This window comes from Diorhabda sublineata, chromosome 3 (genome assembly GCF_026230105.1).
Source record: "Diorhabda sublineata isolate icDioSubl1.1 chromosome 3, icDioSubl1.1, whole genome shotgun sequence".
Lineage (NCBI taxonomy): Eukaryota > Metazoa > Arthropoda > Insecta > Coleoptera > Chrysomelidae > Diorhabda > Diorhabda sublineata.
This window is the reverse complement of record NC_079476.1, coordinates 29,180,217-29,208,071: the sequence shown is the minus strand read 5'-3', so window position 1 is coordinate 29,208,071 and position 27,855 is coordinate 29,180,217. Positions and strand designations below refer to the sequence as shown.

The following is a 27,855-nucleotide window of genomic DNA, read 5'->3' as shown; positions in this document are numbered from 1 at the left end:
TTGACTATTAACTAAAAGTACTACATCTAATTATTTTACATATTAGAATTATAATCATAAAAATTTTTTAAATGTAGTGATTTTTTTAAATAGAGTGATGTTTTTCCATTGGTTTATATAGTAGTTTCTTTTAAGATGCATATTATAAAAATTAGTTATTGGATATCGGAATACCAAAAACTTTCACAATACCTCAAAATGGTGAGGGAAATTATCTTCCATCACAGCCTCTGAAAAATAATTGTTTCATAAGAAACCTTCTAAATAAGTAGTGAACTTAGGATACACGTGTTATTAATGAGACGACATTAATCTCCAGGAAATTATTTACAATAGGGGCTGATTAAAAATATAATCACCAGATCACGTAGCTCTCATAAATTATAACAAAAAAAAATGGAATTATTAACTCCAGATTAATTTTTTGAAATATTTGCAGCTTAATTTCATTGTCTAAACGATTTATACTTGAAATTAAGGAGATCCGAGTTTTAAAAACTTTCCTCTCACCTAAGCTACACTTTACAAAGATTCATGGGTAGATCTTGCGTCTGTTCTCCAGGTTTAAAAAAATTAAATTTGCTTAACTAATATACTGAGCAATAAAAAAGTAGAGCGCATATCAAAGAATATAACGAACATAATTTGACATGAGGTTGTTGTTGTTATACAACAACATTCCATTGCAACTTCTAATACGCCTGTATATTACAGTCAACAAATGCTCTTCGCATTTATTGCTGAAGATAAATGAAACATTAGGTTGATAAGATACTGAACACACAGTTTACACTACAACTACACCAACACTCACAATTACATTGTCTGACTCGCGTTGCGATAACAACCGTCTTCAAAGAGTGAAGGTAAACTAAAACCTATTAACTGGACTTAACTGTTTTATACTTAATTTTCCTACCAATAAACCTCTTCCTGCGAAAACTAATTCCATCTGAAAAACCTTCTTGTCGGAGATCTTCACATTTATTCTTTAATCACTAAACTATAAAGAGGGCTGTAAGGAATAGGCCCTTTGTCCCTATTTGAGCTGTTCTTATGTTTGGCAATTCCAATGCTTTCAAATGCATCCATATTATTGGATACATTTCTTATCACTTGCAGTATGATCGGCATCACTCGGTTTTTTGGTCCGTTCATATTTTAAATAATCTATATGCTCCTTAAACCGGACATTAATGGATCTCTAGAGTCTGCTCAATATACTTCCCGTTATAATCACTACAGCTAATTTCATAAATATCACTCTTTTTCAAATTTGGTATTTTATCCATAGAAATACTCAACAATTCTTTTAATGCATTGTTGGATTTATAATCCAATAAAAAACTCACTCTGTTAAAACTTCCTTTCTCTATATCAACAGAATTGAAAGGTACCAGGGCAATTTTTTTTGTTTAACATGAAAAATACTAAAACCAACATCTGAAAAACGCTTACAGATCCAATAACAATATTTGAGTCAAACAGCTGTATATCATTGTGTTATCCTGCTACACTCATTTACTATGTAACTTATCTAGCTCATCTTAGAACGGTTCATGTTATTGATAAACCAGCACTGTATTATTGAGACCTCATATTTGGTTGACTTAAGGTCGCTTAATAAATCATATGCACCTACAAACAAATATAAAACAGAACATAATTCAAGTCCACTTACAGTTATACTACTCATGGATGAGTTAACGAAATGAACTAAATACAAACGCAGCATAAAAATATGATAATTGCCTACAAAAGTTTCAAACCGATAATAGTGAGTACACTATTATATGTAGATGACCTGGTATTGGAAAAAAATCAGTACGAAGATGAAAAAGTGAACATTTGAACTAAAGAAAACGAAAATATGGCAATAAAAGTAAATATTGTTAACACTAATGTGCGAAAACAGAAAGATGAAACGACAATTGCAGTAAAGTGAAACAACATATATCTAGAAAGAATATTGACAGAAGACGGAAAGAGAAATACATAATATAATAATAGCAATAATAATATGTGCAAGTACAAATACATTGAGAAAGATGCATAAAGACAAGATGAACACAATTCAGATGAAACACCTAAGAAGATTATCTGGAAGAAAGTGAAATAAATGTAGAATTGAACAGATAAAAACTGGTCATAGATCATTGAATCAACATAACAACATAGACCAAGAACAAAGGTAAAAAACCAAATAAGGATGATATGAACTGTAGAATAAAAACTCTAGATGGAATGAATTAAGAAAGGATTAGAACAATTGTTACAGAAATTGGCACTGAAACTCTCATCCGATACCTGGTAAGATAATGAAAGAATAGGGGTAAATAAAAGCTATAGGATTTCTTCATATATAATATTATTAACTTCTTCTAACGTTTACGGTTTATAACCAATGATATTTGAATGTCATTTTTCATTATTGCCATCCTGCGGACTCAGGCTCTTTTTGTGAAAATATGAGAAAAAAAAAATGATAGCAATTTGTAAAAAGCAAATCAAATGGAAAATATCTGGTTGTGTTTATGCAAGAGAGTAGTTTCATTTTCATAACGATGAAAATACCAATTATTGTAATAAATAATATTTTGTTTCCAAGTCGTGATTATTTGAGCTGGAAACTCTCGCGTGTTGAACTGTTGGTTATAGTTCCGCATTTTAACAGAAGCATATGATGGTTTACTTCCATCTTAATGTTAGGTCAGTGACTTGGTATTTATTGGTATTTAAGGGTTCACTAAGTTCGTTTAATTATTATTTTCCACAAGCTTGTTTGAAAGTTTTCATACGGAGATTAGTCGTAAGCAATGATATAAAAACCATCTTTGGTTCGTCTACAATGTAAAGCTTACAATGCAATTTTCAATTTCTGCGGCAATCACCACTGTAATTTAGTGAAAACTGCTCTCTAAGTTGGATTTTCTGGAATCGTTGGCACTCACAATTACACTGTTTGACGCGCTTTTCGATAACCAAGTTATCGACTTCAGAGACTGAAGGTAAACTACAATCTAATGTCTTAACTTACCTGTTTTTGCTAAATTTTCCTACCAATGAATCTTCTTCCACGAAAATTACATTCCCACATTCATTCCTTTAGTACTCAAATGCATACAACAATCTATTATTGGATACATTTTTTAAAAATTTTACATTATTAATATGTATGTCATGGTTGTGATCGGCAATACCTGATATTCCGGTTCGTCTATATTTGAAATGAGCTATTTAAACTGGAAAACAACAGATCTGTTAGTCTGCCCAATATACTTTCTGTCACAATAACTTGATATACTTCACTCCTTTTCGAATTATCCTAAGGATAAAATACCAAATTTGTCCAGTCACAATCATGACATAAATCTTAATAATGTTAAGTTGTTGAAATATGGATCGAATAATAAATTGTTGGATGGATTTGAGAGCATTGGAATTGCTAGATGTAAGAGTAGCTTCAATAGGGACAAAGGGTCAATTCCTTACAGCCCACTTAATAGTTTAGTAGTCAAGGAATGAATGTGAAGATTCCCGCTAAGGAGTTTTTCCCGCTGGAATTTATTTTCGCGGGAAAAAATAGTATAAAATAGGTAAGTCAAGTCATTAGATTTTAAATTACCTTCAGTGTGATTGTGAGTGTTGGTGAAGTGGTGGTGCAAATAGTGTATTCAGTATGAAAACTGCACTCCTTCTATGGGAACTTTGTTATAAGAGATAATGTGTTGTGTGAGAATAGGGCTGAAATTTATTATTGCACGCTATATTAACAATTCAATTTTTCGGCTACTTTGGCCACGTAACAGGTAAGATTATAATTTTATTAGTATTCACATACATACATTAGCACATTGTCAATATAAAATTGTTCTACAGTTTATGGTAAAGTTTGGGGAGTATATTTGTGACCTCAGTCAAAATGTGCTTTATCGTTGAATTGGAAATACAGCTGGTGCAAATGGGCCTAGCGGTGCAAGACATTAATATCCACCCATGAATCTTGAGTGGCCGATTCTTATATTTCTCACAATTGTTAAGTCTTGTCTGGAGAGATATGCAAAGTTACTTGGTTGAGGGTGATGTATAGAACGTAAGGAATTATTCAAGTTTTGCTGTCACGTTATTCTGGCTTTTCTTTTGAAGTGAGATTTTAAGTCTTCATAAATATTTATATTGTTGGTGATGGTATTAGTTGAAGCACTTTTTGCCTGTTGTTCTGCTAGTTCGTTACTTACGATGTCAATGTGGGAAGTTAAACCGATGATAATAACCGTTATTTTTTAGGATGTGTGAGGTTGATGGGAATCAAGTATAGATTGAACAATATTTGTTTAGTAGATGAAATTGAAACGAGTGAGTTTGTACATATTGCAACGTCCGCATCCAAGCATCCGTATATAAAATTAGATGCTACTAGTTATTATTTCTTTGCAAGCTTTTTCGGTTTTTTATTTGGGTGTTGAGGGTTTGTCGTATCTCGTAAGGGATGATGGAATTTAGGCAGGTCAATACTATAGAAAAAGTGCTTGTTTGTGAAAGGACTAAGCCGCCGAAAAGCTATGATAAAATAAATGGGATGGGTTTAATTGGTGAAATGGTTGATATATAGTATATATTTTTAGTGCTAGTTATGTATAGAGGGTAGACAGGGTTGAAGATGTTAGATGATATCGAGGCAGCATAAGAAAGGATAAGTTGCTATCGCTTAATTTAAAGTGGGGGCTTATTAACTTCCTAGCTAAAGCTTTCTATAGGACTGGAACGACAAACATCTTGTCAAAGACGTAAAGAAGTATTATGCACCAAGTTTAAAAGATGAAGGCTAGATTTGGGGTCAGAAATATATATGTGACAACCATAATCTAATTACGACCGAATTAGGCCTCTGAATATTTTGAGAAAATTACTTTCATCAGCTCCCCAATGGTAATGTGATAGGATTTTGATAGTGATAGTAGTAGATCATTTACAGTACTTGCTTTTGATTTCTAGGGTATGTTGTTTCCAAGTAAGTCGAATGTTAGGCCCACCATTGTACAGTGATCCACAACGGAAATGCGGAAGTTATCAATAAAAACGCAGAGAGATATTTTCGGTGGTGGTCTGCGAAGTTTAATAATTTTGGATTTTGTTACGGATAAAGTTAATCCTAAATGGTTAAAATTTTTGCTCAGAATATTCACTGTTGACTGAATCAGTCCAGTAGTAGTGGCAACGGAAGAGCATGTTATTCCAGCAGATCAAAAATAAATTGCGAGGTCACCGTTTACACCTGAAGAAGCGGCTGAATGCCTACAAATGACATGTTTTGGAGGTCTGAATCTAAATGGAACAAATGGATCGACAATTGGTAAAACGCATGTAAAAGTGTATTGGTCTTAATGGGGAGTATTTTGGAAAACAATAAAGCCATATCCAATTATAAATATCTCAAAACTTAAGTAGCAACCCTCGTATTAGAGAAGTGGGTGATAGTTTTCGGAGAAATATCGTTGTTATTAATGGCACTCGTCATATACTAATAGGGTGAGGTAGCATCGGAAATGAGTTGACGAAGAAGATGTTTCCAGGTTGAAGGTAATCTCTGGCCATTATACCTCGTGGTTGAATAATTTGATAGCGTCTCAAATTTTTATGACTTGAAGGAGTGAAGTTAGGAGATTGCTTGTGTTTTATTGAAATTGATTATGTCTCCGATATGGACATGATGTTGGGATAGGGTGAAGGAAATATGTTGGAATTTGTAAGAGTCATTTAGTAATTCGTTGTCCTGACAGAGATATCTCGATTTTTTTGGACTCTTCAGTAATAAGAACAGTAAAAGCAAGCAAAAATAATATTTTTTCATTTTCCAATTGAATCCAATTAAATTCTTGAAAATATAACAGTCTTATTATCATTATCATTCACATGTGAGAACATTTTAATTTGTAATATATACAATATTGACTAAGGTATAAAAATTCAACATCCAATTGAGTTATGAATTAAGACATAGACAAATATTTAATCCAGCGATTTGTCCTTCATTTTCTTTCTCCCCACCAAATTTACCCTTGTATTCACTCCAAAAATAGAAAGATAGAAGTGACTGTAAATTTTCGAAGTAAAACAAATTGTGATATACTAAGATGAATGGAGGTAGTTCAAGAGTTTATTTATCAACCAATATAGAAAAACATCCTGTCAGTAAATTGTCTCAAATGGAGGTCATACGTTTGATTTGACGTGAGAAAAAAAATACGAAACTGTTTTTCTAATACTTTATTTGACAGTAAATTGCAGCAAGAAAAAGCCATTCACAATGAATTTCAACTCAGATTATAATACTGGTTATTGAACCTAAAACTACTATAAACACATCTTCAATTTTGATAAATTATCGGAATATTTTGAGAACAATTCTATCAGTTTTGATTTGGAAGCATACTGAATGTGATTTTGCGAATTATGATAGATCAATCGAAAGAGAAGAAATATTCAGGAACGGTTGGGTAATAATTTATTCAGAGCAGGTCAAGTGATGATAGAAAACTTATTAAAATATAATTATCGATATAAGCCACAGCAAAAAATAACTAAATCAATAAAGTTTTAATTTAACGTAAATTCTTTTTTCATTCGGTACTTTAGATCAAAAATTAAAGATCCTATAAAAATTTAAAAAAGCTTTTGAGTATATATAATGTTTTGTGAAATATATGTGTCACATGCAATTCTATTGCAAATTTCATTTGTTGATTATATTATCTTTCATCGAGTTTAAATGAGTAAATTGAAATATTAAAGACTCAAAAAATGTGATCCGGTCTCTTGGATAGATAGAAAACTGGAAATAAAAAATATTGGAGATTTTCGTAAAGCTATACGTGTTCAGGAAAAAGAGCGTCAAAGAAAAAAAAATATGCACATTTTTCACGATTTTACCGAAACTACTGGCAACATTGTTTTGAAATTTTATATGAATATGATTTGGAAGTAGTATTGAACAAATTTTTTTCAATATTAGATTTATTAAGAAAAATATCCAGTGAACTTAAACATCATTCAATTTTACAACAAAAAGGTACTCTTGATAAAATTTAATACTGTGTACCGTTTTCGGAATATTTTGATTTGAAAAGTAAGAAGTAAGAACCGATGTTCGTATGAAGTATTAATTAAAAAAAAATCACAAAATGAAAATTCAAAAAAGGCTTTAGTTATATTAGGTGTTCAAAATCTTTCGTTTTCACGAATACACAAGTCTATCCTTTTATCTAAAGAATCCATTAATCTTAACAAGCAGTTGGTAGTCAGCTATGAGGTCATTGAAGTGACCCTGAATTCTGTCTTTTAATTCTTGACGTGAATTTACCTCTGTAGCAATTCTCATTGACATGACCAATATTTTACAGCTGATGAGGTACGTATATATTTCCATGAAAATCTATTCTCTTGGAATTTTCCAGTATTATAACTCATTTTAGGGATAGGTAGTTATGATATAAATTTTTCTCTATACATACTTTATCTTCAATGACTTACCTGAAAATGTTTTTATTATGAAGTTTACACAGGAAAATTTTTCAAATCCCAGTTTCAAAATGTAGATATGGTATTGGGACAGTATATGAGTGTCTGTAACAAAAGGAAAATACATTAATCATTAATCAAAAAACGTATAATGGGAATAGTGAATTTTGAATCAAACCATAAAAGCTGAGGAATGACAATGATGGTGTGATGGAAAATGACTTTTCAGAGGGATTATACTGTCAGTTTTCGCCATGATTCTTATAATAACATGATCTATAGTTTGTTATATGCAGTACAGTCAACAATCAATCAATTATTTGAACAAATGTTATTTTTAAAAGTAATGCAAGTAAATATTGTCGATATGTCACACTAGACGAAACTTTGATACACCGTTATACCCTTGAAAAAAAAAATAAAGTCGTAACAATTGACTCAAAAAAATTGATCCCAAGGAAGCTGAAAACATTTTTTGGCCAATAAGACTATAAGCAGTGCTTTCAGATTCCTTCCAATTAGTGTGAGAAAAATGATAATTGATTAATAATATATCAATTTTCTGACACTTTTTGACGCAAAATTAATAAAAAACTGATGCATTTTTTGAAGAAACTAGTTTTTTCCATCACGCTGGCTTTGTTGCATAAAAATTAGTCAAACTTCTAAGTACGTTTTATTCTCATACTTGGTGGAAAGTGATTAAATAATGGTAATTACAAAGACAATTTTCATTATCCGGAAATATAGTTATTTGAAATAAGCAAATATGCAATGAGTTAATCGTTGTTTTGATATTTCGAAAGTGGAAGCTACATAAAAACTAGAAATAGAATTGAAATTGAAAAATAGAAGATTTGATTATGTGTTTTATATACGTCAAAAGTAAATTCAATTCATCAATAACGTTAGAGCCTTAAATTATTGGTTGAACACACTATATTGCTTGGTAGATAACGGACTGAAAATTTGGTCAAATTAATCACCTGACCTACGGTTTCAAAAAGGTCGTTTTTAATTCACCGGTAAATTCGGCCAAAATGTGTCACAATTTAGGTTAGATTTCAGTTCATAAAATCGGTCGTTTAATTTTATGTTATGTCAAAAATTTGTTATGACTTTACAATGCTTAGTTTTTAATTCACATTTCTTCTATTATTTTCCCTCGTTTCTATTTTGGTTATATTTGTATTAATTTGTAAATTTTTGGAAATATAAGTTTATATATACCTATCTGACCTTACTGAATTGGAATATTTTTATCATCTCTAATTCAGTTTTTTCGGATTTAAAGTAGAACGCTAAAATTTGTCCAAGTTAACACGTACAAATATTACATCCCAAATTTTTGTGGCCACACTAAATGGTAATCCAACTGCTATTTGGCCGAATTTACTACCGCCTGTAGATAAATAGAAGCAAGAGTAGATAGAGAAGTAGATCTTCTGATTACAATTTTTTCGAGTTATTGAAAGAATTAGTTGTAATCAAAATAGCACTAAATATTGCAGATTTTGGTAAGGCTATAATAGTTCAGTGGAAGGCAAGAAATCTATTTCTATTAATTTTTTCTTCTTCTCAATTGTTACGTTAATTTCTTAATATGAATTAACTATGGATTAACTATTTAAGAGAATTATTAAAAGATTTGTGATTATTCACCATATCAGTAGTCCAAGAAAGTATACCTATCCTCGAATGCAAATTCCTGGCAGCTCTTGCAACGTTTCTCACTATTAATATCCACCTAGTTGGGTGTCTGGAGCTTGAGCGATGATGGTTACAGTTTTAAAATATTATAAATGTTTCAAAATTTATGAAAATCCGCTTATAACAAAAATAGAAAGATTCAAATTTCATTGCATAACCTAGAATATATTGAAAAAAATGAGTATTGAGCAATAGTTTCAAATATAAATTTGAATCAGGGAAATATTTTTTATAATAATAACAAAACCCTCTCCAATATTTGAATTTCTGTACATATTTGTTCGTGTACGAAAAATCACTATTTTTCTTTGAGTTGCAATGTTCTAAAGCTGTAAGTATCATTTCGTAAATTCTATGCACCTTAACTCAGTACATATCATTAATAGTAATAATGTTTTAAGAGCCATTTTTGTGTGAAATCAAAAGATTCACCAAAATTCAAATAAAAAAAATTCTATCAATTTTCTCAATCCTCACACAATCTTTACATATTCCAAAATATTTTTGACACAGTAACTTACACGAGGGCTGCTACCTGAGTTTTGGCAACACTAATGTGGATGTGTCAAATGTGATAAGAACGTCTTGTCATACGAATGCGATTTGAGTTATTTACTGTTAACATTTCGCTACAGAATTAATTTCGTGAAGATCGTCCAAAATTGGTGTTATGCCAGAAAACGTCGATGCTGTGCGTAAATTGATATTGCAAGATCGTCATGTGATAGATATATCGTGAGATTGAAGCATACTTGGACATTAATTCCACTCGCTTACATTCAATATTATATGAACATTTGGCTGTAAACAATATTTTCTCGCGTTGGATACTACATAAATTGTCAATCGCTCAAAAAACGATTGGTGCAAAGAAAAAATTTTATCACAGAAATCAAAAGACTTCAAAAAGATCCTGACAGGCGACGAATTATGGATCTATACATGTAAAGCTAAACAACTATCGACTATATCGGTCTTTCAAGACGAGCTAAATTCAACAAGGGTTGGTCGCGCACGAAGCAAATGATCGCCTGTTTTTTCGAAATAACTGGATATGTCGCCACTCTTCCATTAGAGCAACGTACATCGATCAATTTTAATGATACGCCAGTATTTTTTTCCAGAAGTGTATTCTCCATCACGACAATGCGGGCTATCACACATCAATTCAATCAAAAACGTTTTTGAACAATCGAAACATCGAATTGATGGGTCATTTCCTATACAATCCTTGTCTGGCACCCAATGATTTCTTCTTATTCTCGCAGATGAAAATAACTTACCAGGTCAATATTTTTCTACACCTGTAGAAGCCGCTGATACCTCAATCTGAATGGTTCAAACGCATGCAAAAGTTTATTGATCCTCATGGAGAATATTTTGAAAACAATAAATTCATATCCAATTATAAATATTTGTTTTTTTTTTTTACGAATTGGCAATAGCATTTTATTGGACTACAAATTTCACCCAATTTCAAATAGGTTCGGCAGGTTCTTTTGAACTGTTTTCGTTCATCCATTACAACTACCAAATGTTTTGTAAATCAGAATGAATTTTTCATATAGACAAAAGCTACTTCTCAAAAATATCAACTATTTGGCTAATTAGTTGATTATAGAGATTAAATTATGCATTTTTAATGAGTTAATAAATTAATTAGTGGTACAAAATGCAAAAACAAAAAACAATAGAATTGCGAAATAACATTTCTGTATTTCACATTCTATTTGATTACCATTGATTAAAATATAGTAGTGCACTCAATTGATTGTTTAATTTGGAATTTATTTGGAAATAATTTCATAGTATTTGTTTTCATAATTGGTATATTTATTTAAATAACATATAACTGCAATTAATAAAATTTCACTGTACAATTTGGTAGGTGGTTGATTACGAAATGAAGAAAACTAAAAAAATAAAGTAGTGATTAAACCAAAATATGATAGATTGTATAATGAAATCCTGGTCGAATTAAGTCGGATGATAGTGTTAAATTTTAGAACTGATTTTGGAACGATTCCGAAGAGATCTTAATGACAGTAAGTCCGAATATTTATGTTAGTTTACACTAATCCTTATCTTTCTGGTGTGGAAGGCTGCAAAGCTTTCATAACAATTTCATTGAACCTAAAAAGTCAAGATTATTAATATTTCAAATTATATATGGTACACGTTTCTGTTATTGTATTTGCTACAAGGTCTGGCCATTAAGTAACAAGACTGGTGAAGAAAAAGGGTTTTTGATAAAAATTATCCGGAATTCGAAAGCTTTCCTTCAATATACTCCCCTCCCGTCGACCCACAACTTTCCATACGTTTTATCCATTGATTGAAGCAGTGCTGGAAGTCTTTGGTGAGTGCCTTTAGGAGCTTTGCCGTTTTTTGCTTTACCGCTTCCATCGACTTAAATCTGGCCCCTTTCAAAGCAGATATTTTCCTAACCTTTCAAGGAAATCTGAGTAGACCCGTTGACGCAAGAGCTTTTTGTCAGGAGTCAGATATTTCCGGACTTGAATCAGTCACAGGACGACCTGGGCGCTGACCTAACCTAACCAAAATCACGCACACCAGATAGAGTATTGGACCCATAGGCCTCTTGCAACAATTTATAGCATTCAGTCGGAGTTTTTCTCAATTTAACGAGAAATTTGGGATTGAAACGTTCCTCCTGTTTTTCGTCACACATGGTTTTCGGCACGAGATAAAAACAAGTGCGTTCCAAACCGCTACTGCACAAATACCATAATAGTGACGGAAATGTGTTTTGTAACGTACATAGACAAGATATATAATGCACTACTCGTTTTTCACCCCACCTGTCTAGGGCGGTCTCTAGCGCGTGGTCTCGTTATTTAATAGCCACACCTGGTATTTCAATTTTCAATCAGGTATATGCGTAAATGCTGATATAACAATAATTTGAAAAATATGAGGTAGAAAATACTTGAAAAGAAATAGAGTCATTATATAACTCACCTCTTCACTGTTGAAGAATCATCGACCACTGAGCCATTTTTGCAATTCAAAATTTAATTCATTAGTTTTGGCCATTGCAATATCGGATGCGTGAGCTGGTGCATTCATTTAATGAAGTAACAATTTCCTCTTAGCCAAATGCAGTTCGTCCTGCCTGATTTTTTACTAAAACGTTGCAATAAGTTCGCATAACACTCGCCATTGCCAGCACTGAAAATTATTCAACGCGCATCCCAAAAAAATCGACGCCATGAACTTGTCTGCAGATGGAACAGTCTTCACCTTCTTTGGAGACGGTTTTCCGTTTTCAGTTCATTGTTTTGATTGATCTTTTGTTATGGGTGTGAAGTGATGAACCCACGCTTTATCCATTAAACGGCGCAAAAGTTCAGCTTTATTTCTGTGAAATATTGCTAAACACTCGATAGAAATATCTTCACGACGCTGTTTTTGTTCCATTGTGAGCAAAGACGGCACCCAACTTGCGCACAGCTTTCTCATGTTCAAATTTTAAAATATGCAATGTACCGCACTTTGTAAAAAGCCTACTATGTCTGTTAGCTCGCGTACTTCCAGACGACGATCATCCAATACCGCTTTGTTGAATTTCTTCAATATTTCTGGAGTCATAACCTCATTTGGTCGACCAAACGATGGAGCAGTCTGCCCCAGATGTTTACGAATTCACTGAAAACGTTCACTATTTATAGTTTTTAAACAAATACTAAGCAACGTGGCGTCTTCAAATTTAAAACTTATGCTGTATATATTGCGTACAGTCTATTTTTCAATAAACTATCGCCATCTCCAGGTCAAACCATGTATTTCTGAGACCATCCTCGTTTATCGTTACTAAAGATTCAAGCTAGTCAGATGAATGACTGGTGATTCGTTTTGTTTTTAGCGTACAACCCAATGTTATCCATGAACATTTATTATTATCAAAATTTTTGTAATAATATCAATAATATTTGAAAAATAAGTAAATCAATTTTCATAATTTGAATCACGTATTCTTCCCTAGGTGTTTTTCTGATATAAATAATAAAGTATATAGGCCAAATATTAATGTAAATCAATTATATCTTCTTATAGTTGACGTCTTCGCTCATTTCTCTTTAATTTTTTGCGCTTAAATCTAAATTATAATAAATTAAAATTAATTGTTATTTACCATGCGTGGCGAGAAAAAGTTCAAGGTTTATTTCCTAACGATGTAGCTCATATCCTGTGAACTCCCTTCCACTTTCTTTTCTTTTTCTTGCATCAAACACCCGAGGTAATGCAATTTCCTGGTGACGGCTGCCGACCACCGCCTCAATATCGACCACAAAGGGACGACAAATGCTGAAAGGAGAATACAGAGCACGACACTGCTATAATTTTCTGCACCATTTCTTTCCAACTGTTTCTAAATGTTTATATGAACAAAATCATTGAACTGATTCAATTTTTCGAATTTGAGTTGTTGTAATTCTGTAATAATTCCAATTTTTTGTCAAGTGAAAAAATTTAGAGTATGACTAACACTATAATTGAATTACTGAATGTCTGTAAAATGCCTCAATTTTCGATAAACAGAAGACTAATGAGGAAATTAGTAAAAGATGATCAAAAATAGATTCATTAAACAAGATTGGAACTCATATACAGGGGGAGAAGGTTAAAACGTAGGCTGAGAAAAAATTATAAGGATATCAAGCAGAGTATCATACTGTCTAGTTGTTTCTAAAAACAGTAACAGTATTATTTTGCCTCGAGGAAGAAAAAAAGTATAAAACAAGAGTACGACTGGTTGCAGAACAAGTTGGATGAACATTTCATGGTAATAAGTAAATGAATAACATCTATTATCCCAAAAACATTTTACATTTTTGAATTATCTTGATTCTAAGTTTGATCTATTGTGAAAATAATTATTTTTTTCATGATTTTCGAAAGACAGATGAAAATTTGACGTGCCGACTACATTCAGTATTCACCAAAATATTTTACATGGTTTTGCTGATCAATAAGAATGTTAAATTTATTTTATAGTTACATTTGTTTCACGAAAAATTTCATTAATGTTTCTTAATATATATTTTATTGGTTTTAAAATATTTTTGTATATGAAGTGAAAATAATGGTCGCATTTAACTGACGCAGCTCTTAGCGCTACTACTACCTACCGGTATCGGGGTAACGTTCTCTTGGCAGCCGTTTTTGATTCATATTCCTAGGTATATTTTCCATATATATATATATATATATATTTCGAAAATTCTCGACATTATCAAGAATAGGATGGGAGTAGGGATAGGGTGGTTATTCGTTCATTAGTAAGAAGTGATTCGATTCTGTAGTCCCAATCTGCCTACTCCACGCAATGAATCACTTTTTTTTTCATTTGTTTCAAAAGCCGTAATCTGCCTACACCCTGGAATTTCACCGGGAAATCGGAAAGCTTCAAGAATACTGTTGACAGTAACACACTTACTGCTACTGATTGAGCTAACTGGGGAGCTTGTCGCCTGGACCTTGTAATTATAGGAGACCTGTTGGCACGTTTTAGGATTTGGCGCGTGTGGGAAGTATATCAGTGGCGAAAGGGGCAATAAATGTGCGGAGATCGGCTTCTCTGGGGGTTTTAGAGGGAATGTTATAAGCCAGACTTGGCCCAGTCTTGGTAAAACTCTGATGTGATAATGATGGGCCAAGCTTGGTCACCAAGACTGGGCCTTCCTAAAATGCCAGAGCTGGGCCAAGCTTAACTACCAGGACTAAGCCAAGCTTAACTGCAAGGACCGGGCCAAGGTTAAATATCAAGATTTATTCATTACATAACTTTTACTTCTTTATCTTTATTTATTTTATATTCAATATGATTTTTTTTTATTTTAAAAATAAGCAAAGCAACTAGTATATTATATTATAAGGATTGAAAGTGCATATTTTTTCACGAGCAATATTTGCAGTTGCGAGGCGTAGCGCAGCGCAGCCGAGTGAATGCAAAATTGCGAGAACTTTTACTTCCGAATGCGACGGCGCCCTTGATATGCTTTTTTTATAAACAGCGGCTAGTTGTTTAGATTATTTTTTAGAACTAATTTCTAGGGAGGTCCTTTTATTTATTTATTATAGAGTAGCGAATATTCAATTTTACAAGTGATAAGTTAATTATTATACAAGTTAGTTAAGTTTAGTGTGGGTGTTTGAATAAATAGTAAGAGACAGTGTTACAAATTCACCCCACATGTGGAAATAGTATAAATGAATAAAAAAAACATGACAATAAGTATTGAAACTAATTTGTAATTTGAGTAATGTGAAATTTCGACAGATAATGATCAGAATAAAATCAGAAACTAACAATATATTCACCAAATAGAAAAGTTGTCAACTTCCTCCCTTAAATTACGATAACAAATAGATGATTTTATCAGTATGAATGAATATAATTTTATATTCTTTATCACACAAAAAATACTGAAAAAATGAACAATAACAAATTAACTTGTCTATTGTCTCCAAACCTGTGTCAACAAATTACTTTAAAATCTTTTTCACGAATATATTATTCATTCCATATTTCTTTTAGCGACAGCCGCTTTCATCATGCTTCCTTGTCAGGAACATTAAGCCATTTCGGTAATTAAAAAACGTCATCCATAAGAAGGCGGTGGCTTTCAGTAGGCAATACTCATTAAAACGAAAAAGACTGGTATATCTACGCAGAGGTCCTTTTGTCTTCATTCTTTCGTACAAATATAGACTCCCAAAAAAAAAGGAGCAAAATCTTGATGAACTGTGAAACAAAAAATATCGCAATTCCTATTTTAAGAAGCAAAAAATATTCCAGAAAGCAAAACTCTCAATGAATATAGAATAAAAGCTTTCAACTGAATGGAAACACGTAAAAAGCAATGTAGAACGTGAAAATATTACATATCATGAAAATTGGAATCCAATCATCATTTTTTACCTAGTTTGCTTGGTTGTTACTTCTGAATGATTTGTGCCTTATTGTATGACTAGCTTTATATATTGAAGATAAAAGGAATAGGAAATAACATAATAGTTTGTATTCAATCAACACAAAGATGTAGAACTTTCGAAAAAGTGAAGAAAATTCATTGTTAAATGTTTTGTTAGTCTGACATTATTGCGGATAACATTATTTTTTGTACATGGAAGGATTGGAATAGTTCTGTCAAATTACAGATTGTCGTATAATATAATATGCTCTCCTAAAAACGATTTTCACAATTATGGTATTTCCTTCAAATTGGATAAGAAATGATATTATACTAATGACATTTTTCAATATGAATTAGATTTGAGGGCTAAGTCGGAACTGTTTATCTTAATACTTTTGTAGATGTATCAGTACACCCTGGACTAAAATCAAAACACAAATAACAATAGCCACATGTCTGTTTTTTGCCAACCGTTTATTAGAGCTCTATTGGATGGCTTTATCCCGAGAATTCTTAAGAGCATAATATATAAAAAAAAATCAGTTGTGGACCGAGAATTTATCTATTTGAAGGCAAGTGGAAAACAAAAAAAAAACCGTCAACATGGAATGGACGAATACAGAACTATTTATTATCAAACTTGGTGTCAGTGAACCCTATGTAATAGCGAAATGCAGTTTCTAGAAATGGGCATGAAATAAATTTGTGGTGTTAAAGAATCATGGAAGTGAGCTTGATGAATGGTAATGTGCTAAAGCTCATTAATATGAGAAGTTATTTCAAATTCTAGCTTATCAACAGAAGATGATGTAAATTTCTTAATAAGAGAATTAGGTTTGAGTAGAAATATATGAATCATGTATAAAAAGTTTCACAATTACAACAATGCTCACCGACTACCATATATACACATGATATCTTCTTAACTTTCTTTACTAACGAGAAAACTCTCTCTTTTAATTACTTTCTTATTACACTGGGATCAAAGGAAATCCTGCCTGCAAATAAGTTCAAGCTCATATTCACAATTTGTTCCAAGATCTTTAAAGAAATTTGATCTAGCATGAACACTTGGAAAACACAACATGTAGAAATACCTTCGGTTGTAAATGGGGGCTTCCTTCGAAATTGCTCCATTGGATATAGACTTCAATGGTCAAACCCATTCTTACATACGTTGCCATATTGAGTTACCTTTGTGGAAATTAGAGTGCAACTGTACAGAGTTCAGCGTATGGCTCCAATAGGGCCCGTATAGTCATACTGGATCTTCATTGTACCTAGCGGTACGCTTCTCGACGGAAGCAGCTGGTGAATGTTCAATCACTTCGATGAGCAGTAACTAAATTCAGCCGGCAACCATCAATGATAACGGTTTGGGGGCACACATCACCAAGTACAGGGGATTGCCCGCAATACTAAATAAAGGAGTCACCTGGTACATAGACGGCTAGGTCTGAGAAGGCATTTGTGGAGGACACTATGAAATAAAGGAATGTTTGTTGCATGGAAAACATGCTTAACGTATCACAAGCCGAAGTACTGATGGAATGTGGACGTGCTATACTCAATCGACTACTCAATAGAAACATACGAAGATTTCATCACATGAAGTATGGGAATTGGGTGAATTCCCTAATTCTCAGGGTGGTTTAATTTAAATTGTTGATTTTCTCAAAGTATTCCAATTGAGAAATCACGTCACGTAGAACTGGAAACAGTTATATCACTCTTCATATTATTAATTCTGATACTAGGATAGCGATCAGTTTATCGACTATAACTGTTATGATGTTTCCTATAATGACGTTTAATAAGATGAGTTTTCTATATAGTCAAGTCAAGAAGACTCACAACTTACATTCTTAATCAAAAACTCTTCCATGGAATTGTTCAGATTTGTCTCAGCCCCAATTCAACAGTGGAAATTTTGGAATTCTGTCCACATGTTCATCGGTTCTTCCAACCAACAAAACAACTGGGCTCTCGACAAAACACTCTCTTGTGAAATTTTCTTTTGCACTATTCTCAACAAAGGACTTTCGACTCGCCTATCTCATGCTTCCACAAATAGCATATCAACAATTTAATCTAGAGAGTCAAGGGATATACTCAACCCTGATAGATATCGAGAAAGGTTTCGAGTTTCTCAAAGCTCCAAACCTCCACCACAAATATAATTATCTGTTATGATAGTTTGGATAAACTTTATAATTTCCATTCCTTTCCAATGACTTGGTCAATCATAGCACATTAAACTCAAATATACCTGATATACACCAAAATCACGAATAATAAAGCTAATACGTAAATCCTTACTGAAACAATGTGGACAAGAAGTGGTTGAATTTGAAGCACCTGACAAGGGCGATTGAGGTTCAAGTCCCACTTGACTATTTGTTGTTGTGTATCAAGTGATTTGCTTTGCTGAAGCGATGCTTAGCGGGCACCCCTCGATAGATACAAAATTGTTGACTGAACAAATATTTATTTCTCAATAATATAATATATACGGTGAATTTTTTTATTATCGAATTACATTTCTTATTACCTGACAGTATCATTAAATACTCAATTGATTTGTTGAAAAGGAGAATTTGTCATTTGGTATACAAATCGGATCTCATAAGAAGAAATCTGGAGCTGATAAATTTACATTATGCGAAGGTTGCTACTTAAGTTTTGACATGGACAAATGAAAACTAATATTTATAATTGGATATGGGTTTATTATATTTTAAAATATTATGCATTTTGATCCATATATTTTAGCATGCGTTTTGAACTATTTTCGAAGCATTTTTGCGGGAATAAGAATATATAAGAACTATTCGGCTGATTACTCTTCAATTCGATTTTTTGCCTAGTCAAAAACGTTTGAACTGATGTGTAAAAACAATCTTGTTGGAGAATGAAACGTCTTCTGCGATTGATTTGCCTATTTCTTTTCTGTACTATTCCGAATTTGCCGTTCTACGTTCATCTAATGGAACGGTAGGGACATGTCCAGTTATTCCGAAAAAACTGGATACATTTGCCTCAAAGTACTTCTGCGCGAACAATTTTTGTTGGATTTGACTCGTCTTGAAAATACACATCGCACGAAAATAATTTCATTTTTTAACCAAGATTAATGTTTCAAGTACCTGTAAATGACTCAAATAACACTCGTATGACACGTTCTGAGTACGTTCACCATTAAAAATGTTTAACTTTATGATTAGAATGTCATATTGGAGATATTCACTTCATTGTTACCATATCTCAAAACTTAAGTAGCAGGCCTCGTAAATTTGGAAATATAAATAAATATGATCAATTCATGTGCAAGCTTCTGTATTGTTGTTTCGTATGTGAAAACTAGAACCATTATAATCCTGAATAGTTCCAAGAACAAATTATTTTTCTTCAGAACATTACGCTAACGGCAGTGTTATTTCGTAAATAAAGAGAACACATATACTCAAACTTTGATTCATCATCACACCTTGTAATAACAAACAATGATATCTGTTCAAATATAGCGTCTATTGATAAAAGCATGTCTTCTAATATTTTCTCATTTGTCGATATAAAATTGAATTTTACAACTAATGAATGAACTCGATTTAACGAGAACAAATGAGAGCTTATGAAACTCTTCTAATTTGTAGAATCTCACAACAATTAAATTGATACTTTACTAATTACCATCTGTTGAGCACCATGATGCGTGAAATGTGAAAATCTCAGCTCGTTTGATAATAAATATTCTATTATCTGAAATAAATGATCGTTGATGTGAATTATAATACTAATTTGTAGTATAGTGGAAAATTAATTTATTTCCCTATATTTGTTTTCTCCCTGTTTTGTTATACGCCGCGTGGCTACATTCTGAAGGAAACATTATTTTAATAATTTATATTTCGTTATACGGGAATAGATTTGTTGAATAAATGATATGCGAATATTGTGACTTCGCCAGATTTAAAGTATATTTCAATTTTTTATGCACATGGGTATCATGAAACCTCATTTGAAACTTCTTTTTATACTGTATTTGCTAATGGCGATTATGTGAATAAAAATTCATGACATTGTCAGTTGAGAGAATTACTGTTCAAAACTATGAACATAAAGCTTTCTTCTACTTCTTCTCCTTCTTCTTTCTTTAATGTAAGCAAAATGCTTGTTTTTCCTCTAATTATATGAGAGAGGTTGTCGCTCCATCTCTTGCGGGGTCTTCCAAAGCTTCGGCGCCCTAAGGGCGACTTGTCTATAGCTATTTTGACCATTCTGTCGTCATTCATTCGATCTATGTGTTCATTTCACTCACTTTCTTCCCAATATCAATTCGTTTACGGTATCAATCTTACATGTTCTTCTCTGTCAAAATATGTTTTTCCAGCGATCTCATGCAATATTTTCATTTCGTTGGTTTCTAATATTCTCTTTGTGTTCGATGTGTCTGGTCTGGTTTCCGCTGTGTAGGTTAATATAGGCCGGAAGACATCCTTGTAGATTCGGGATTTAGTCTCGATACCGATATATTTGTTTCGGAAGATTGCATCGTTTAGGTAAGTTGAGGTTCGCTCTACTTTTGCCTCTTGGTTTCTCACTTCCGCTTCAATATCACCGTAGCCGGATATTTCTATGCCTAGATATTTAAATTTCATCTTTTGTTGTATAATTTCATCATCAAAAACCAAATTGCATCTGATAGGTGTTTATGAGGTAGTGATACATTTCGTTTTTGCTGCAGATATCTTCATTTTCAAACTTGTTGCCGTTGTGTTGAATTTGAATAGTAATCTCTTTAGGCCATCTTCGTTTTCTGCAATCAGAACAGCATCATCGGCATAGCATAGGATCTTGAGATCTTTGTTCTTCATTTTATACCCTTATGGTTACGAGTGTTTCTCTGTTTCCGATGGTTTGTAACATGTATGGGATTTGTCTGTTGTATAGAAGGTGTACCACGTCCTTCAGTTGTATTCGGTTAAGCGCCTTTTTCAGGTCTATAAAACACATGAACGCCGGTTTCTTATACTCGATGGATTATGATTTCATATTTGAATATTTTGGGTAACCCATCTAGTATTGAATGAAACTCATTTCTTAGTATAAAGAAGAAACAGCTATACCTAATATCAATTAAAATATCGGTTAACGTTTGATTAGATACCTCAATCTTCAAGTGTAAAAGTTATAATATAATAATTACTACTTAGGTTGAAACCTAGCGCAGAGATATTTCAATTTTTATACGATGTGCAGATAAAATAGGAACGCAGCAACAAGTATGAGGTTTGTTTGCAAAGGACCCAGAAAGATCTATCAGACAATCAATAGTCAATAGAATTGGAAAAAATATAAAGAAATTAGTAGAAAATATTCAAAATACTGAATATTTCAAAATATCAGAAAACGTAAAAATTGTTTTGTGAAGTGTTAAATTGCTGAAATTGTCAGAGTATAGATTGCTTGTATCCAGACGAGACCAGTATAAAGTTCCTTAATTTTTCTATTCTCAATATTCTTCTATTTTTTCAAGGCAAACTTTTGTATAGTCTTTTCTTCTTCGTTACAATCGTTGCAATAGTTATCCTTTATGAAACTCCATATGTGGAATCTTATGCCAAGATTATAATATCCAGTGATCACTCCAATGGTTTGCATTGAATCTTTCGTAAACCTTCTCTTCATTGAGTCATATCGCTCTGGATGCTCTGCAACCACTATTGCTAATCCATATTTCTTTATATTTGGCTCTGATCCCTAATAGCCGTTTATAACTTACTGTCTCTTCGGTATCCTCTTTCCTCGACCCCTTGTAAGCAAGCATATCTGCCCTAATGTTTCCTTCTACTTCATAGTTTCCAGGTAACCAGCAGATGCAGCAGAATGTCACTTGTTAGCGTCAGCGGGTAGATGATACACATTTTCTGATCAATGTAAATGACCCAACAAATTGATCTGATGAGCGAAATCTCAAACTTTGAAGACAATCACATGATTAGCAACAAGTTTAACGCATTAAAATTTCACGTAAATATTTCCACCGAATTTTTTTAAAAATAGAGTTTATCACCAGAATGTCTTATTCGCCCGTTTTAGCCCTATCCTCTTAAGATTTCAATAAATGGACAAAAGTCTATAATGTGGATCTTCTGAATCTTCCGTTTAAAAAATATCGTTTTTGAAAAGTAGCTGTTCTATCAAATCACTTACCATATAACAATAAAAAATATGCAAAAACCAAAGTTAAGTAACAGGAAGTAGTGTGGAATATGAATTGTTAAGTTTCGTACTACTATTTCCTCGAAATAAATGTTGTTTCTTATATATAGAGAACTTTTAGATTTTTGTGACTTGCAAATTGGCAACGTCGAAGATTGCTGACACGTTGCGATAACTTCAGCCCGGGTAAAATATGTAGGTTTTGTCAACTGAAGGATTTGGAAGGTTCGGATTTTCGGGACTTTTTTCAATCCTTTTAATGACGTCGCCATCCCTTTTTGAATACATTTTCTTATCATATCAGAGAGATTGTTGGCCTTATACATATAGTAAACTCAGTTGTGTTTTCTTTTGTTTTGTCCATTTCAGATGAGGTTTCAGCAAATATGATTTATCATTGAGAAAAAAGGATAAGCTGAATACGAAATATTTATGTTCTACGAAATTTTACCAAATTTTGATATCAAGATCAAAATTTAATGTGAATATTTAAATTCATTGAGAAGGGAAAATTGATTTTGGAGTTACGCTTGTAGTACTCACAGTGAACAATATATCACAAAAGAAGGAAATCGATGGGTTTAATATTTAGTCTTAATCTAATTTAATCATACACAACCTGCCAAACTAGAATGCGCCTACATTAAACTTAATTTAATATTCCATTCACTGTCATATGTTCAATAAAACCACTTCTTTCTTTTGCACTTTAAAGAGAAAAAAAGAGTGAAAGAATGTACTGTATTACCACAGAAAAATTTACGAGTTCATAGACAAATCAAGTAACAATATAAATAAATCAAATAAATCAGTACATTTCAATATCTACAATATATAGAAATATGAAAATTGAAATAGTATAGCTGCAGATTAAATTAAATAAAAGTAAAAGTGAAACAATAATAAGTACTTGAGCTTGTTCTAATCTGAAAATAATTTCTCATTGCTCTTAGTTTTAAGACTCTATAGGACAGTATAGAAATTAATAACACGGTCTCCAAAAAACTTCTGCTTTTATGAATAGGGAAAGATTGTTGTATACTTTATTACCATTATAGATGGATGAACTTTTTATCAAAAATGAAATGGAATTTATAATCGGTAACTGTTGAAGAGTATCTATGAGTTGAACTTAAGTCTAGATTCTGAAAGTTCGGAGTGTTGCTCTGTTTGAAGCAAATATATAACAGATTATTTTTTTTTGTAAAGTGAAGAAGTAACTCTACACCAGACCCAATGAATATCCAATAGCGTAGGTGAAGTGATTGAAATGAGGAAAAGTACATAATTAAAGTAGTAGAAAAACTTTCTGTGCAACATTAAAAATTCAATTTGTACAATCTATTGCACACAGCTGTCATTATAAAGACCAATTGGGTTGTTATCAGAAAAAATGTTTGTGAAGTACCTTTATGAAACCCGAATTAAAGCAAAATCTGCTAGTGTTAACCAGCAAGCTATCTGATAATATTAAAACTAAGTATATAATTTCTAAAGTACTTCAAGTGAAGCTGCATCTTGAGCGACGACTGTTTTTTTCCTTCTTATTGCTACTGTCATATTTTTACCTAAAAATTACTTTGCCTTGCAGTATATGTCAGTTCCTTAACTAATTGTGAGCTGTGCTGTTGAGCCACTTAATATTTCCAGCTTTTGCCTTGTGAATCAATTTCCATTTTCTTTCTATTCTACTCTATTGTTGATTATTCTTCATGGGGTCGGGTCCTCAATCAACTCCCTTTCCTACATCTTTCAACCACTTTGATCTGAGCTTTACCTCCTTCCTTCTACGTCCTTGCTACGTCCTGAATTTCATTGTAGTATTGGCAATGCTAATGTGTCTATTTCTCCGTTATTCTTAATTCATCTTCTCGACGTTGTCGATGTTTCTGCACCGAACGTTACTAATGGTCATGCAAATGTTTTTAAAACAGTTTAGCCTTCTTAGTTGCTATTGTTCTTATTCACATCTTTCATATTCATGATATGTTCCATAAGTTGCTGATATTTTTTCTCATATCTATGATCTCTACCATTTGCTGTTAATTACTACTCTTAGATATTTGAGATTCTGCACTTCTTCAATATCTCAAATTTTCATTGTTTCCTTCTTGATGTGCTTGCTATATCACTTTGTTTTTCTAGTTTTCGTTTATCCATAACCTTCTTTCTCTTCTCCTTCTGTTGTTAGTTCATCCAGCATACTTTTCATTATGTTTCTCCTTTTTTGTAACTGGGACTATATCATTTGCGTATTCTATCATTTTAATAGCGCTGTTTATCAAATTTTCTTTATCCACATGCTTCCGTTTGCAAATACAAAAATCACTTCTTCAATTTTTTCAGTTTTTGCTTCACTGGACAGAACACTTCCTTTTGATTGAAACTATTTATGAAAAGCTTCGATCTCATCCTCCGTAATGAAATGCCAATCATGTGAATGTTTCTCCAGTCATAGTATAACCAGAAAACACTCAAGGCCAAATCAGGCGAAGAGGGGGATTTTCAAAATATATAGCGGCCCTTGTAATCTGCATAAGACCGATTAGATTATTAATATGATCGAGAACATCGTCGATCGATAGGTCATAGAACATCTTTAAGAGCATATGTTCATTTTCATTAAAATTTCAAACTAGAGTGGAAAAGTGAGGAAAAGAGAGGAAAAGAGAGGAAACAAGAGGAAAAGAGGAAATGAGAGGAAAGGAGAGAAAAAGAGGGGAAAAGAGTATCGATAACTTCTCACATTTTATATAGAATATTGACAAACCCCATCGCGCAGTTAAAACTTTAAATCGAATTGAAAATTGATAACTTTTTGTGATACAAATCCTAACCTAACCAAAAATATTGTTAAAGAATATGTATCAAACTTCGAGGGCTAAAAATTATTGTTTTTTGTCTTTCGAGTTTATAACTATATCTTCAAAATAATAAGGATTTGTCGATTTTTATTATTTAATTGGAATATATGTGTATATGTGTTACAACCAAGAAGCAAGAATCTGTTGGGACGATGTAGTCCGTTACGCACCTAGTAAATACATCCATTATCCTGCAATATCCTCTATTTTCGGCGTATTTATCACCTAAAATATATCTGCAGTCAAGTCGCTTGGGAGACACAACCTCCTCCGTAGTCGAGACTGTCATCTAGTAAGCTTCGCACGTGCGAGCTAGCGTTAACAAAAAGGGCATCACGTGTCATGTATTTGAGGTGATGGATGACAAGTGAAAGGATAGAGGAAGTCAGGTGAATCTATACGAATAAGTAAAAAGTACAGTGCTGTAACCAGAAATTTCTATGCCTGCATTTTATAATTAGTTCAATAAAGTCTTTTTAGGATTTTGAATTTTACAACTACACATAAACATGTCTCCATCTTATTTCAAATGATTCTCATATCGTGGTGGTGAAGAAAACCATTTCTTCATTCATTTATTCATGTATATAATTAGAGCTTGAAACACTATTTGTGATATTGACTATAAAACATAAAACACGCATAAAAATGATTCAATGAAACCGTAAAAACATAAAACGGAAGAAAAATTTAAAAATGAAGATATAAACAAAAAAGTTCACAATAATTATAGTAATATTTACAGTATTTATGTGTTTATACCAAATTTCACATAGTGATTGATTGTGATATTAGAGAAAAATTGTGCCAAAGAGAGCGCATTCAAAATATCGAGTTCTGGTAATATATGAATTATAGTAGTATCATATACATGTGAACTTCTAATGTAAGTATCTACTGACTAGTATTGTGGCCAGGTTAACAAATTTTTTTCACAAGTGCCCGTGTAAGAAATATAAATCTTGATACGTTAAAAAAATCAACATTTCTACTAATTTGAATAACTAGTTAGAATAAAGAACGAAAAAAGCAAGAGGAGATTACAAATTTGATAATGAGACCTTTCAAGGTGAAAGTTATTACTTTCATCAGTAGTATGTAGAATTGAATATTTCTTTCAAATGAATTCCTTTGGAAAGCCACGTGGCATTGGTAGCGATTTTTTCACTTCTCATAACAGTGTTGGTCGGTCACAATCGTTTGATTAGTGTCTAGTGTCTAATGTCCCAAGATGATGATCTTTCAGATAAGTTCACAAGTTAATGAAGAAGGACTGCCAACGGATGAGTAAGGATTTTGAGGATATAGAGTATTTTAATTGATACTTATCTTTAGCTCATGATTTTACTGACTATTTATTAAATTCTGCAGATAGTTTCATCGGTTTTTGGAGTTGAATGCATTCAGCTGATTGGTTCATATTTTATCTTTTTTCTCTATATATTATTTACACCATGAAAACACCCTTAATCTTAACAAAACACTTTTTTGCAAACATTTATTGGATAGTACATCGTTACAGGAAATTGATGTCATTCATTTTAAAAATCTCCACCTCAAAATACGCTTTCGTAAAAACAATTAGGTACTGCCCAAAATCTACTAATTCTATCAAGTTCAATCTCGTACTATCATACGTCGGCCTGTTGCCCCTTCAAGTCGCATGCTTCCAGTGCAACCAAACCTAGAGATTCTCCACATATCTTATATGTAAATTTAAAATAAGTAAAAGTTGTACATAGATGCAGCTCAAAATAAAAAAGCCGTTCTAACAACCACATTTCCATCAACTTCCAGTTTTCACAAAGGGCAAATGAATTATTTACCTTGCATGGAACATATTAATGAAAAATACCTACTTCTCTATTACCTTGGTAACGCAAAAGAATTTATAAATAGCTTTTTGCAGAAAGAGTTACCGTAACTCATCTCGAAGTCTCTTTACGAATTTGTATCAAAGGAGATAGAACAATAGCGAAATCATAAGACCAGCCAATACAAATTGCCTGGACCTGCGTATTTCTCCCAATTTGGCCTTGGTTTCGGCTTTTCTAATTATGTCTTATTATGAAGTCATTCTAGATGAGTCTTTATACATGTTTCTATACTTTCTTGAACAAATCCTCTCCTGTTCATCCCAGTTTATTCATTTCATTGGCTTTCAACGCATATATGATCACTGATCTTGCTGTTGTGTGTTTTGGTTTATACAGTTTACTACTTTTTACAATTCATTCCAAAATTGTCACATCCTTCATGTCTTTTCTCTGTATCTTTATTGATTGTTTACTTCTTAATAGTTGACTGGTGATTATTATGTTTTTTTCTCAATATCCACAACACTCTTTCGTAAGAAGGCCATTGGCACAGACATTCCTAATGTATCGATAGAGATAACGGAATTTTTTCAATATTTTCAATTACATTTATATTTATTTGTTCAAAAATCTTCATATCGGCTCAAGTGCTTAGCTTTATACTGCAATAACAAGGGTGAAATATCATATTGACATATCTGTGTCAATGGCTTTCTAGACAATTGATTCCAGTGGAAAGATTTCACATTCTTTCCTTTATTCGGTATATTGACTGAAGTCATT

General features: G+C 32.4%; 1 protein-coding gene across 1 annotated transcript in view; it reads right to left on the bottom strand.

The window, feature by feature from the left end:
- The window catches only part of LOC130441952 (glucose transporter type 1), a 537,558-nt gene that overhangs the window by 252,468 nt on the left and 257,235 nt on the right, over positions 1 to 27,855 (bottom strand). Inside the window, exon 4 of the mRNA XM_056775874.1 lies at positions 7,531 to 7,623. The gene's annotated coding sequence lies outside the window, so the exon portion shown is untranslated. The remainder of the gene's footprint in view (positions 1 to 7,530; positions 7,624 to 27,855) is intronic.